This window comes from Cryptomeria japonica, chromosome 1 (assembly GCF_030272615.1).
Source record: "Cryptomeria japonica chromosome 1, Sugi_1.0, whole genome shotgun sequence".
In the NCBI taxonomy this organism is placed as follows: Eukaryota; Viridiplantae; Streptophyta; class Pinopsida; order Cupressales; family Cupressaceae; genus Cryptomeria; species Cryptomeria japonica.
Window position 1 is genome coordinate 432,637,395 of NC_081405.1, and position 15,196 is coordinate 432,652,590.

A 15,196-nucleotide genomic window follows, 5' to 3' on the forward strand; every position below is an offset into this window, starting at 1 on the left:
CATCTTGATACCAGGTGTCCTGAGGAAGAACTCTAAGAATTCTCTCACTCAAGTACACACCAAGGGGCAATGTTGCAACCTCATGCCGCCTACAGTTCAAAGCATCTGCCACTACATTCTCTTTCCTCTGAATATAACAAACCTCAAAATCATACTTGCAGAGGAATTCCATCCATCTTCGCTGTCGAGCATTCAAGTTTGGCTGCGTGAAAATATACTGCAAACTGCGGTGAACTATGCAGCTCAAACCGATGCCCCAATAGGAAATGTCTCCATATAACCAACGCATGCACTACAACTGCCAACTCCAAGTCATGAACTGGATATTTCAACTCATGATCCTTGAGTTTGCAAGACTCATAGGCAACCACACGCCCATCTTGCATAAGCATCGCATCTATACCTTCCAAAGAGGCATCTGTGCATACCATGAAATCTCTAGATGGATCAGGAACTGCCAAAATTGGAGCACTAACAAGGAGTTACTTTAAGGTACGAAAAGAAAATTTGCACTACTCTGGCCAAACAAACTTCTTCCCTTTCCTCTTAAGAGAAGTAATTGGGTGGCCTATCCAAGAAAAGATCTACACAAAGTGACAGTAATATCCAGCCAAACCCATGAAACTTCGAACCTCAGAAACATTGGTCGACGCTGGCCAATCAAAAATGGCTTGGATCTTAGAAGGATCCATGGATACACCTTCTCCCAAAACTATATGACCAAGATAGCTCACCTTTGACTGAAAGAAATCACACTTCACCAAATTTGTAAAAATTTGATTCTCCCTCAAGCACTGCAATACCTAGCGCATGTGACTCTCATGCTCTTCCATAGATCTAGAATAAATCAATATGTCATCAAAGAACACAAGGACAAAGTGGTCAAGGTAGGTGCAAAAAATCCCATTCATAAGACTCATGAACACTGAAGGCATGTTTGTCAACCCAAATGGCACCACTGCAAACTCATAGTGACCATAATGAGTACAAAACATCATCCTATGAATGTCTGCATCATGAATGTGCAACTGATAATACGCAGATTTTAGATCTATCTTAGAGAACACCTTGGCTCCCTTTACCTGATAAAAAACATCATCTATCTGAGGCAATGGATATCGATTCTGGATGGTTACCTTATTCAACTATCGGTAATCAATGCATAACTGAAGAGAACCATCCTTCTTCTTAACAAAGATAACTAGCGCACCCCAAGGAGAAACAATATGATGAATGAACCCCTTGGCCAACAACTCCTCCACCTGCAAATTCAACTCACTCAACTCCTAAGTAGTCATCCGATATGGTGCTCTCGAAATAGGTTCTGCACCAGGAACCAAGTCAATTCCAAAAATCTATGTCTCACTTCGGAGGCATACCGGGAATATCCAAAGGAAACACATCGGCATACTCTCAAAGAATAGGGTGACCATCAAGGGCAATCTCTCGACTCTCTCCTTCATCCACCTCCTCAAGAGAAACTGCAAAAAACTGACACCCTTGACACATGCACCACCTAAGTTGCATAGCGGAAATCATATGTAAGGATATCGATCACTGAACTCCAACAATCCCCACTCTCCTTCCATGGTCATCCAAACACTCTACTATCTTTAGATGATAGTCTACACAAGCACTGTGAGCTGATAACCAATCCATTCCCAACACATCTCCATAGGACCCCAAAGAAATGACTCGAAGGTCAACTGAAGTGACAAAGGGTCTTAGGTCCAACTCACAACTGGAAATGAAGGCATCTACAAACACTCGCACACCGATAGCCAACTCTACTTGCCACCCATCCTGCCTTCTTTGCAGACATGAGCCCTTAGTGCTCCACAATGGATGAAGAAATAAAAGAATCTGAAGCACTAGAATAAAAAAGTACAAAGATAGGAATACCACACAGCACACTTGTGGTCTCAATCATAGTACTCTGATGCTCAACCTAGTGGTCATCCACCACTGCAAATAATCTATGGGATCTATCTACATCCCCCACTATTGTCTGTAATGCAGCTGGCCTCTGGCTACTCATCCGATGAGGACGCTAAGGACACTAAGCGGCTTTGTGACCAAACTGACCACAGGAGAAGCAAGCTCCTCTAACAGGTCCTCTACTACCAGACGACCCACTGGACTGCTAAAAGCTCTACCCACTAGGGGCTTGAGATGCACTCTGAGAGGACTACCCTAGAAAAGTTTGCCTACTCTTCAGCTAGTTCCTACTCTTCCAAAATTGAGAGTTTCCACCCTGCTGGCTCTGAGACTGCTTCGGTCTCGATGGTTGTTGTTGTTGCTACTGACCACCCTTAGCGGGTGCCTAAGGACCCCTAAAAGGTGCAACAATCTGGGACTGGTTTCCTCTCCCTCTAGACCCACTGAAAGGATCACTCCCAATCTTAACTCCAGATTGGCCGCCATGAGCACGACTAAGGTTTTGCTCTATCAGCCTAGTTTTCACCATGGCTACCTCTACTGAACCAGGCTCAAAAACCCTTACTGCTTCACTGATGCGGTCATTAAGACCCCTCAAGAAGTGTTGAACAAGCATAGCTTCATCATTGTCGGTCTCGGCATATTGTTTGAGCTCATAGAACCTATGCTCAAACTGATCCACTGACAACCCAAATTGGCGTAGAGCATAGAACTCATCTTCACGTGATTGCCTCCAATGGGGTGAGAGAAATCATGCCCTGAATCTCTCCAAAAAGATCTCCCATGACACAGTGTTAATTCTCACATCGATCCTATCCTCCTCTAACATCCACTAGATAGAAGTGAAACTCTTGAGATGCATGATAGTGCATCTCACCTTGGTGTTGCTACCATATGGATACATGGCGAAACACCGATCTAAACTGATAAGCCAAGTCTCTGCCTCAAGACTAGTACCTTTACCATCAAAGAAAGGAGGGTTGGACCTCATCAAGTCCCTCATGTGCCCCATGTTAGCTAGATCCTGGTCCACTAGGACCTCTCTCCTTCTAGGAGATCTCTCTCTCTCTGGAATCTGCTGAAGTGACTCCACTACTTGGGCATGGATGGGCTAATCCACCTCAGGTTTGGGGCCTATTCTAGCCAGCACCTCCTGAAACATCTGTCATAGCTCTTCTCTTTTGGGAACCTGCTCTCCTAAATGCGGTCCCTCTTGATAAACCAACTGATCTCTATCCACAGTCGCATGAGTGGGTGGTGGCGAAGGACTATAGCGGTAAGAACCTCGACTCCATCCTCCTCCTCTGCCTCTCGTGCGGCCACCAACATAGCCACCTCCCTTGGCTTTCCTATGACCTAACACTGCACAAGAGAGAAAAGTTCATATCAAAGGCAAGGAAATAAGCAAGGAAGTCACACCACAAGACCTACACAAAAGGTCAAGGCGAATAGGCTCACTACAAACCCAGAGTACCCAGTGTAGAAACATGGGCTTTGATAACCCCCCCCCCACGTCAAAGTTGATAAAGTGGTAGGAGACTATGAAACTACTAGTGTTATAGTAAATATTATTGAAATAATAGTGAGAAGGGATGAAATATGATAATGGATGAGGGAGAAAAATATTAACACCAATATCGATTCCCTCACAAAATAATTTTTTATGTTTGAAGTCAATTTTGAACTAGAGCGAGATGATTTTTTGATAGCTTCTCCTTGGTGGATCAATGATTTATTGGTTCATACCTAGAGATGGAGAAAAAAAATTAACCCTAGATGAACTTCCCCTTGTGAAAGAGCATTCTAGTTTAGATTGTACAATTTACCTTTAGAATATTGGTCTGGGGAATGCATCAAGCCAATCAGATCCAAATTAGGGTAAGTGCTTAGAGTTGACATTGAATAGATGCTTTATTGTTGTATATTTAGATCAATATGATTTCAATATACCTAATCCATAAGATTATTAGATTACACACCTTGATGGGACCTTGGGAACAAATGGTGGAAATAAAAAAAATGTGGTAGTAGATTCCATAAGGAGGCATATAGCCACAAACAAATGGGTGCTCAAAGAGGTATTTCATAAATTCCCACCAGCAAGTGTAAACACAACATATGCACGAAGTCATTTTTTGAATGTCGAAAAGGAGACATCTGGGTCCTCCTCAAGGAATAAGACCAAAAATAGAGGTATTAATTTTCCAATTATGAAAAATAGAATGGTACTATAAGAAAGAGGAGACATGAAAATGGATGTTGGAAAAGAAGTAATACAACAATAATCAGAACAAAAAGAAGAAGAAACTAGGAAATGAATGGAGGATGTGAGGGAGGTGGCTAGATTGGATGGTGCATCAAAGAAAGGAGGCATTGAATCTAATGATTGGGGACAAAATGAATTGGGAATGATAGAGACAATAGGATAATGCAAGACTTTAGGGATTTGTGGGTGAGATCGGGGCAATTGATTGTTGCACAATGTGTGAGCTTGAATTTCATCCTCAGAATGTTACCTGCAATAAGTTAGTTTCACAAAATACAAATGGAAATACATACAGGAAATCCAAATTCAACCAATGAAACTACATGAAATACATACTTAAAATAAAACATTATTTTACCTTCATGATTTATGTCTCATTATGTCCTAACTCCACTGTTCCTAGTTGCAGATGGTGTGCTCTCAGACAATGCACTGATGGCTTCCAAGATGGCATATGAAGAATGGACTGATAACTTGTAGTTAACTAATACTATGATATGCAATACTACATGATTTTACTAAATGATTATGCTAAATGATATTATATGATAACTGTTATTTGCTTCAAAACTAAAACTCACGGATGCATATGATTAGCTTGCAAAATGCACTTGAAGTCTCTTGAAGTCTAACTTCAAGATTAACTCTCTCAATTGAAGCTCTTGATTTTATAGAATTTGAGAGGATAAGATGATGTGGCTTAGATAAATGGTCATGATCAGATCTATAGATTTGAATGGCTATGATCAAAGGTGAAGGTTGAGAGAAAGGGGGAAGGAGAAGACAAGTGTCACTCATCTCACCTTGACTGGGTTGCTGATTGAGAGAATCTAGGGATGGTTGGAGGAAATTTGGGCATGAGAGGACAAGTGGTCTCAAGTCCTTCCTTAGATGTAGGGGGTGTTGGAGAGAATATAGAAAATGGTTATGAAATATGTGTACGTACACAATTTTCATTAAGTTTGGAAGTTGGAGATAAATGATAAATTAATATTTAAGAAATATTAATTTCCTTAGCCACATGTTTGATGAGTTGGCAAAGGGAAGATGAAGTGGAGATAGAAGAATGAGTTGGATAAGGGATTAAATAATTTAAGAATTATTTAATATTTGAGACTATAGGATAGGAGAATAACTATTAAATATTATATATTTAATTGTTTGGAGGAGATAATTAAATATTTGATATTTAATTAACTTGGTTAGAGGAATAATTAAATATTAGATATTTAATTAATTAGAAGAATAGGATAAATGAATCAATTAATAAAATATTAATTAATAGAAAGACATGAAAATGAATTAAATAAATTAATCTTTTCAAAAAAACTATTTAATGGAAGAATAATTATTAAATAAATATAAAATATTTATTTAATTGCTCATAGCCAATTTTTATGTGTATACATTTTGCCCCTCTTTGAAATAATGTCAAGACAACATTGTTTCAAAGATTAAATCAAGTCTCGATAATGCGTCTGATGAAGATTGAAAACCCTAATTGTGTGCCCCAGATACTGATTTTTGGATATTGATTTGATGATGATGCCCCCTCGAGAGATCTTTTGTGCATTAAAGGCATGGATGATCTCTTGATAGAATAAGAATGATATATGAAAGATAGATGAGTGAATAGATTGCAGATTGATAAGATGAATTAGATTGATAAGATTGATTGGATTGAGATCAAGTCTGGTTTCAGGAAGTACACATCCCGTATAAGACAAAAGATGATCAAAACATCTGGTTTCAGGAAAGATACATCATGTATAAGACATGATAGATGATAGTTGAATGAATGATGAAGCTATTAAATTGAAGAATGATTCCATTGGATGATGATGTTGGTGTAGGTATTGTAGGTGATCCAGTTGTTAGACCCACAGGCTCGAGAGGCAGTCATGATTCTTGACTTGATTTGTATTGATGAGGCACTTGTACTTTTCATCCGATCTCATTGTATACTTGGACTTTTTATTGTTTTTATGATGATATATATGCATGATTATATGGACTCTATATGATGATGATTATTATTATGTTACTCTATTTGATGATAATGATGCTTCAATTATATGGATGCAGTGATTAGATGGATGATGATATGATGATGATTGTCTTGCCTTATGATTATGATCTATATGATGCAATGGTAAATGTTTTTGGTTTTTGATTATGATGACCTTGGATGAAAAATGATTACTAACTTAAATGATGCAAATGCAATGATCTAACTAAAAATGATACTGCCATTCTTCATATGCTATCTTGTAACAATGCTTTGATTTCATCATTGAGCTTTAAATGTTGTAAAAAAATACAAGCAACTTGACATAATGATTCAAGATGAGCTGATTATTTCTTACATGGATTTTGATATAGCAAGTTAATACAAGCAACTTGATATAATGGATCAAGTTGACCTGAGTATTGCTTGCAGAATAGACAAGGATTATCCCCTTTCATGCATGACTTGGAACACCCTCCTTGATCTTTTGCTGATCATATCCTGAGACAAGTTCATACCATAGTAAGAGATAAACCATAGACAACAATCAAAGAAAATAATCATGCCTCATCATAGCTTCTCTAGTCATGGCCATCCTTGAGTTGCATAGAGTACATGATTAGAAATAAAATCAAGATATAAACACTGAATCTTATATGTCATTCACATGTTCTTATGGTCATTAACAGATATAATCATCTTGACAAATGATCTTTGATAATCCTTTATTAGTTGTTGATCGATTCTTCAGTTTTTGAGTTTCATGATTCAGTTGTTGATGAAATGCCTTGATTTTTGTTGCTTGGTTGCTCATTATCTGTTTCAAAATCCTAGGTGTTTTTGGTTTTTCTAAGTTTTTCAAATGTTTTGGATTTTCAAAGATTCAAAAGGAATTAGGATTTTGCCCCAGGCGGAAACAAAAACTTATTATGAATATATGAATTGATTAAGGTCCAAACCATGGCAGGATACAAATGCAAATATGATTGATTTTGATAAAATCTAAGACAGTGACTACAACAAGTATGTCAAAGATTGATAATTGTTGGTAAGCTGCATATTTCTTGCTAAATGGTTCAAAGCAAATGGATGCGAAAGATGGAATGGATAAACTAAGATAGATGGAAGTGATAGATGCGATAGGATGGAGTGGATAGGTGTGCAAAGCGATCCCATAGATGGAGGAACTCACTTTTTAGATAGCATCTGTTTACCAGGTTTTAACCACTTGTTTTTATTGCACATTTTAATTTATTTTTCTGATTTTTTTTGTCTTTCCTAATTTTTGAGAGATGAAACATGTCCTGCCATCAATTGATTAAGATAAGACTACCCAGAATAGAATCCAGCAGTCATACTGATCTATGTCATTGTTTTGATTTGTTCGATGATTGATAAGAATGTTTGGTTTCAAAGAGTGAGTACCCCGTGTAAGACCGATATGTCTGGTTTCGAGTGTACCTATCCCTGTATAAGGCACGTTGATGTTGATAGATTTCAAGTGATGAATTGAATAACAAGACATGTGATCATTTTGATTGCAGTATTTGATAGTTTTCCTATTGTTTATTTGATGGATGGGTCATGCACTCATGCTTTGATTTTCAATTTTGTTCTTTTTTAAAAAAAAATTGGACATTTTTTATTTTTTGAGCTTTTTGGATTAGAAGAAAGATGTATTTGGTTTCCCCAATGTCAAGACAAGGAATGGATGAATTATTAAGCTGAAGATGAATGGGTGAAAGATAGAGGTAGCTTATGAGGAGACACGTCAAGAGATTTTTTTTGAAATCATGTTTTTGTCCTTAGTTTTGATCAAGATCAAGAATGGAAAAGGGGATATGGATAGGAGAAATAAGATCATAGATAGTGATAGATGATGGAAGAAATGAATAGTTAGGATAGATGGTATAGATTAGCATGAAGCAAGATCATAGATAGCACTGGATGAACTTAGATAGAGTAATGGATACTGGAGGAAGGATAATGGGAGATGTGGTATGAAGAATAGAGTGGATGAAACTTTGACCCCAAGTATAGAAGTCTCCATTTGTAAAGAGGTGATATGTAAGATTGTCACAATATTTAGCACCACCTAAATAAATGTTCCTAAACTTTTCAAAGATAGAGACCCAACCCACACTTAGAACCTCTGAAAAATTCAACCAAACATATCTAGCAACTAGGAAGTAGACTCAAAAGGGAAGAAGAATCCCAAATTAGATCAAGGTACTTAGTCTTTGATTACCCATGTGTGTGAAATTGGGTTCATTCTGGCTCATATGATCATTGTAATCTTCAGAATCCAACGTGGCTAGCTACATGAGTTACCTTGACTTCAAAAGCATCCTGGATAGAGCCTCGCTACCAGAAAGAATCCATAGCTCCAATGAGGTTATCATTTTAATATCACAAATATTGCTCCATTTCCAGCCAGGCGTCCATAGCCCCAATGGAGTTACTCACATTTTCCCATAGCCAAGCTTTTGATATTTGATTTTTTTCTTTTATTTTCTGGATATTTCTTTTCCTGATCATGCTTTGGATCTTTTGATATTGTCTTTTTATTTTCTTATTTTGATTGCATTGGCTTGTAAGTAATGAAACTTACATGGGTCTGATAATTATAGTGGCACTGAAGCAAGATTTTAGATTTTTTGCTAGCCATGTCTTCGACTAAGAGATCACAATGAGATAGAGCAATTGATTAAGTGTATGAGATATAGTAATCAAAAGATGTCGATACCAAGATATGATAAGTGGTTCTTTTTTGGATTGAGTGTGTATCCCAACCAAAAGATAATGTTGAAGAGGAATAACCTCAAATTCTGAAGTGTATTATGAATAGATATCTAGGAAAATAACTCAACATGAGATTCGAGCATGGGAAAGTATGTGACAAAATGACACAAAGACCTATTTCATAGATGATAGATTTATGCAAAGGATTGGATGAAAGGGATGGAATAATGGAAAAGAGGTGTTGGATAATAGATAGAATGTTTGAAGATTTGTGTGAGGATAGATGGAAATGTATTCAATATGAGTGTTGGTACACAACTCGAGAAGTAATGAAGATATGGAGGAAAATTGAATTTTGGGACATAAGAACCCAAAATAGATAAATAAAATGATGGAAGAATAGTTATGAAAAGATGTTTAGATAGTTTTTTGAAAGAATTTCAAAGGTGCGCACCTTTGTTGATCTTTGTTATGGATCATTTGAGGTGATGGAATGATGGATGGAGGGAAGTAAGGACTCAAGATGGATGGAAGGGATAGAGAGTTTGACTTTGGAATGAAAGGACCTAAAATGGATTTGGAGGATGAAGAGTTTGACTTTGGAATGAAAGGACCTAAAATGGATTTTGAGGATGAAGAGTTTGAGTTTGGAATGATAGGACCTAAAATGGATTTGGAGGATGGAGAGTTTGAATTTGGAACGAAAGGACCTAAAATGGATTTGGAGGATGGAGAGTTTGAATTTGGAATGAAAGGACCTAAAATGGATTTGGAGGATAAAGAGTTTTCTTGATCTTGATCTTGACTTGGAGTAGGATCATTTGAGTTTGTGTTTTTCACTTGATTTTGAATTAGATTAGTGAAGGAGATGGAAGGGATATCATGCTCTTTCTTAAGAGGTGGATGTTGAATGAGACTCTGCTCTTGAGATAAAATGGGATCATCATGGATGGAATACCAAAATTTTAGGGGATCATCATAAGATTCTTGATTGGTAGGATCTTGATAAAAAATGGGATTAGATTGGAGATCCATGATATATTGATCTTGATTTAGGCTAGGACTCATTTCCTTTGAATAAACTTCTTCTTTTTCAAGTGACAAGGGATGATCACATGAGTGATCAAAGTTTCAGTTTAGATAGGTTTATGTTGTTGACTTGATGAATACTTTGTTTCAAATACTCAAGCTCACTAAGTCGAATAAAGTGTTTGTTAGATAGGCCCCTATGATAAAGTATGTCAAATGATATGGATAAAGTCTCTTGATATGGAAACTTGACTTGACTAACTTGAATACCTATCCAGGTATTGTTGTCGTTGAGATAGTTGGATGATATACTCTTGATCACTTGGTTTGATACTCCCCTAATCTTGTTGGATGAAAATCTTGCCTAAAGATAGTTGAAAAGTTGATAACCACCTCAAAAAAAATGCATTGTTGGATTTTGCCATTGTTGTTTGTTCATTCACTAATACATTTGGACTAGATTTTCAACTGAGGTTTCCGATGCAGAAGGTATATTGTGGCCAAATTTGATTTTTTTTGAAAAAATGCCTGCATTCATTGTAATTCCGATGGAAATTACCCATTTGGTTTCGACAAAGAAGGCATTAGCAATGAGAATTTTCTTTTTTTCAAAAAAGTGCTCGAGTTCATCATAATTCCGACGACAGCGGCCATTAAAAAATAAAAAAAGAGGCAGGGAATTCATTTGTGAATTGCAATCTCATGTAGGCATCTGTGGCAACTTCAACCCCCAAGAACATCAAACCTACATCGAAGGCAATCCCACGTAGGAGGTAGATTCAAATTGCCCTAGTTTTTAATTTCATGTTGCAAAAAATATACATGTGGTGGTTAATTGTCCTAGTTTAATCTCATAAAACCATAGAACTATGATTGAGGAATGAGCGTTCAATTTTGTATCAGCAATCCCTTCCTCCCATATACACGCGTGTTGATTGTTCACATGAGATCACATCTCTTTGTGGCATCATATCAAACAATTCACAAGCCTTGTCCATGTTTCCACATTTTGCATTTATGTCAAGCAGGGCATTTGCAAGTACAACACCTAACACAATTCCTCTATCTATTATGCTTTGATGGATGTCCATACCCTGTTCCAAAGCTCCCATTTTTGTACAAGCAGGGAGGATGTTGGCAAAGGTTGCAGAATTTGGCTTTATGCCTTCCAATTTCATTTTCTTGAAAGTGTCTAAAGCCTTTTCGACAAATCCATTTTGTGCATATCTAGCAATCGTTGCAATCCACGAGACAACATTTCTTTCAGGCATTCTATCAAATAGTTCACGTGCCTTGTCTATGCTTCCACATTTTGCATACATGTCTACCAAGGCAGTTACAACTACAACATCTGACAAAATTTCTCTATCCTTTATGCTTCGATGAATGTCCATACCCTGTTCCAAATCTCCCATTTTGGCACAAGCAAGGAGGATAGTAGCAATGGTCATGGAATTTGGCTTTACACCTGTCGATTACATTTGCTTGAAAGTTTCTAAAGCCTTCTCAACAAATCCATTTTGTGCAGTTGCAACTACATCTGACAAAATTCCTCTATCTTTTATGCTTTGATGGATGTCCATACTCTGTTCCAAAGCTCCCATTTTGGCACAAGCTAGGAGTAAGTTGGCAAACATAACTAAAGAAATGCAATGATCAGCTCCAAAGACATCAAACCACTACTAACAAAACTAAGAGTCTAAAATATGATAGGGAATAGTGTGAGCTGTCCTGAAATAAAATATTTTATTTTCAATTTCAACTAAAGCATAATTACTCAACCATTTAATGTTATTAATAAGTGTTTAATTTATGAAAGAGCTAAATGGTTGGCCAAGAGTACATGAGTTACTAAATGCACACAAATAAGTGAATTTGATAGTCAAAACTATCTACAATGAATTCAATTCTTGTCCATTAGTCATTTATGGTATAGATGGTGTTGAACGTATCAACAAGGCTAGCATGGAAGGCATGTTCAAGCTTCCACTTGTACAACTTGTTGGGTCTCAAATCAACAGATTGGATAGGTTCTAAGGAAATTCCAACTCCTATGATCAAACCCTCCAATTGACTTGGCCAACATATAGAGTAAACCTATTTAGTTGTTAACTCTCTCACTTCAGGCTCTGCAGGACCTAGGCGGGTGTACCCATTCACCTGTTGTTCTTAATGACCAGTGCTTTTTATAGCAGATTAAGTGTTTTGATCTGGTTCCCTCCTATCTCAAGATGGCATAGATTCCTAGGATGGAGATATAGCAGATGAGTTCAGGATTGTTGTTGTAGAAGCTATTCGATCTATGTTTCTTACTTAGTTACTCCTGTTGCTTTTAAAATGACATATGACGAATACGGTGATAAGTGTAATCTGTAAATTACCAGTGCCTTCTTCGTTGTTTGGGCTATAGAGTCATTATATTTTCTTCAGGACTTATTATGCGAACCTGTGAGACAGCTTTTTAACCCACCCCTTTATGGACTTGTCGGTTATTATATCTTTTGAGATCAATTGAATGCTTATATCATAAGTTGCTTGAACGAATTTAACCCTACCCTTAAGGGACCATTCAAGTAAGCACTGCGAAGAACAATTACAATTCGCAAGCAGAACTTTTATTTCAATTTTATAACATATAACATAAATTTCATTCCAAGAATATGAATAACCTTATCTCTTTAGATAATATCACAAGCGATTGCCAAAACAAAATGAAATAATCCACAACGCATACGCAAACAAAACAACTGATCATAGCATGTATTCCATCAAAATTTGTATAACAGAGAACTTACAGGTGGGCATACATTGCTATCTTGTTCCTATTCTAACTTGTTACCCTATTACAAAAAGCCTTTCTCACATATATATGAGAGCAAGAGCCAAATATGAAAAGACGTGTCTTTTCAAAACGTTAATCGTTAATTTGAATATTCCTAACAAACTTAAGTAAAAAGAGATTAAGAATTCCTAAATGATGAATATAATCATCCTCTTTGAAAGTCTTGATCTTAACACTCTGTTTCTTCAATTCTTCCCCTTGTGTAAGGTATTCGAAGATCATCTGGTTGACGGTAGGGGCCATGTCTTTGCTTCGGTCCAATCTTGACAAAGCCCAATCCTTGATGCTTATAAGCTCATTCCGCAAATTTTCCATGGACACTGCTCCTCCTTCTTTATAAAATGAGGGCATTTCAATAGGGCTCCCATCATCCAATTCTTTAAGATCTCGCTTTAGCATATCTTCGAACTTAGCATGATCTTCTATGTGTGAAGTCCCTTCAGCCTTCTCCTCTGGCATCATCACATCAATACTGCTTATCACCTCATCCAATCATGCTTTTAATCTTTCATGCTCTCTTAATGCTTTTATTGTTCCAGCGTACACCCTCCAGTAATGTTCGACATGTATAAGCATGGTGTTGAATCGGTGTTCAATGATGTCGTTAACCAATTTATCCATTTTTTGCTGGATATTGTTTATCTGTTTGGTAGCCTTATCTGCTTGATACTTCCAATATAGAGCATCAGAAACATCGTCCAAGCTCTGTCCTGTAGGATACGAGGCATATTCATTCAAAGGAATCCCTGTCTCAAGTTGTAATATTTTTGTTTGCAACTTTTGATTCTCTTCTTTAGATTTTTCATATAAGCCCTTATAAGTAATATTTTCTCTGACCAAAAACTCCGTCTGATCCATATTTAATTTGGCTACATCCAGGTTCAACTTTGCAGTGACCCTAGGGTCAGTCTTTCCAACCTGATGAATCATGAGGTGTCCAAAGGTTTCTTCGATATCTACAATAATTGGCCTTTTTCCCTTTGGATATAATGCCCATTGTAGGAGAGCCTTTTGATCAGGATCATACCCGGAGCCTAGGAACAATTTATCTACCTCTTGAGGCAACACCTGTTGATTCAAATCCCATTTTTTCAAGAATCCATCAAAAAGAAGTGCAGAATTTATGTCCCAACCAGAGAAGATGATGACACTAGCTTCTTTTAATATTTTCCTCCCTTTCTCAGGGGTCATATCCTTCATGAGGGTATCGATTTCATCCTGTAATCTTTTCATCTGTTCTTCTTCGGGTCTTCCAGCCATGCTTCGTTTCACATGGGCCCCTTTACACTGGTACAAGAATGAAAGGAATTCCCTTGAAGAGGTGAATCCATCATCAGCAACGAAATCCTCATGCTTTGTCATTCTTATGTCAACTACATCTTTGATGTTGAATTCACCAGTGTCTACATCCACCTCTGCTTCAAAACCCGGACAATAATCTTCTCTAGGAGAGTCAGCAAGGATACTACTAGCAGTTGATTTTGGTGACATGTGAGCCAATGGTTGACTATCCTTTTCAGTATTGATAAAATGAAGGAACCGGGGGGGTACCCTATGCATAATCTCTACTTCATGTTGAAGTAGCCTTTTGGCTATCTCCATAGGGTCTTGGAGGTTTCCAAGCAAGTCTCCATCCACCATCCCCCTTGCTCTTTTCCATTTGAAGGCTTCCCAAGTCATTTCACTTTTTTCTCTCAAAGCCCTGGCCTCTTCCCTTTCAAGGTTCTTGATCAAGTCATCTGGCATTTTAGCCACATGTATTCCGGCCTTTAGTTTTTGTGACGCCCTGGCAGCTCTTATATATCCCTCAGGATCAAAGTTCTCTCTAGGTTCACCCAGAGTCATGCCATAATAATCTAATTTATGTTGAAGTAGATGATAGCATTTTGAACTTTTAACAATAAAATCAAAAAAAACCAATAACCCTGGAACAATGGACTGTTTACCAAAATCCGTAAGATGTTTGGCACTGACCGTAGATAATTGTCTCACAATCTCCAGGCTAGCCACCTTGTTTGGTACTGTAATTGGAAGCATGTATGGCTTTCCTTCATACCCAAATACCCCGATTTCTGTATGATTATTGTTGCAATACCAGTCACCCCAATTGTGATCAATTTGGGAAGCCGGAGAGAAGTCTTTTGGCCTGAGGAATCTCTTAATTTTAGTGGACAAAGTATAATCTCTATGCTGCCCAAAGGCCACACTAAGGGGTTTCACAAAATATTCCTGAAAGTTCCAGTACTGGTTGTTCATGAATCTTTGATCCCATGCAGAAACCCACAACTGAACTGGTTTCTTCAAACCATTCTTATCATAAGCTCTGATGCAGAAATCATCTGACCAGAAATTGATTTCTTGTCCACAATAA